Below are 1,340 nucleotides of genomic sequence, written 5' to 3' on the forward strand. Positions count from 1 at the left end.
AGAGTTTCTATTTGTGTGCATAAATATTGAGCCCTGGCATAATGTATGGAAATGACTATCCTTTATCACTGAACTTTGTTTCCACCTTTATTAAAAACCCTGTTATTTTCCTGTTTTGAGCCAGCCCTCTCTCCGGATTGTTTGTTCTGTACTTAGGTCTACTGTCCAGGTTGTAGCTTGTAAGGAGGCTTGATGTCAGATATTCATTGCCCTTCAACTTAGCTCTTTTTCAAAGTTAGCCTTATAGTTCAGGCCCTTTGTATTTTTCACATGAATCTTACCACAAACCTGTCAGTTTCTGTTATAAAAAAAAACCATAAATAGTAATTGGAATTGAATTGAATAGATCAATCGGTCTGAAGAGACCACATCATGATGAAATTGAGTCTTTCAAAGCATGACAATACTTTGCACATTTATTTACTCAGGTCTTCTTTAAATGCCATTAGCAAACTTTTGTGGTGTTTAATAGATAAATATTGTTCATCTGAGGAAGGATTATTTCTAAATATTTCACACTTCCTTGAGATTTATAAATGTCAGTATTTTGGAGTAACATTTCTGCATTTTCATTGAGCTCTTAACAAATGTTTAGCAATGGTTGATGACTGATCCTTTCAGGCTGAAACTTTAAGATGGAAAAGGTATGTGATAGCTCATTTTGTGTGTGTGTGTCCGTTTTTAAAAAGGTGATTTAATGTATTATTGTGTGTGTGTGTGTGTGTGTGTGTGTGTGTGTGTGTATGTATGTATGTATGTGTAGGTGGGGGAGAGAGAGAGAGGGGGGCACGTGTATGTTGTCTTAGAGTTACTATTTCTGTAGTAAAAAACCATGACCACAGACAACTTGGGGAGGAAAGAATTTATTTGGCTTACATTCCCACGCTATAGTCCATCACTGAAGGAAGTCAGGACAGGAACTCAAACAAGGCTGGAACTGATGCAGAGACCACGGGGGTTGCTGTTTACTGGCTTGTTTCCCCTGGCTTGCTCAGCCTGCTTTCTTCTAGAACTCAGGACCACCAGCACAGGGATGGCACCACCCACATGGGTGAGCCCTCCTGCATCAATCACTAATTAAGAAAATTCCCTACAGCCCCATCTTATGGATGTATTTTTTCAGTTGAGGTTCTCTCCTTTCAGATGACTCTAGCTTGTGTCAAGTTGACATAAAACTAGCCAGTACATATGTGCTATATAACACATGTTTGGAGGTCAGAAGACAACTTTGAGGATCCCATGGGATCTGGGACTCATACTTACATGAGTAGGTTTATGCAGCAAGTACTTTTATCTGCTGAGTCACCTCATTTGTCTGCTTTTTCAGATTTGTGGAAGTG

This window comes from Peromyscus leucopus, chromosome X (genome assembly GCF_004664715.2).
Source record: "Peromyscus leucopus breed LL Stock chromosome X, UCI_PerLeu_2.1, whole genome shotgun sequence".
NCBI classification, from domain to species: Eukaryota; Metazoa; Chordata; class Mammalia; order Rodentia; family Cricetidae; genus Peromyscus; species Peromyscus leucopus.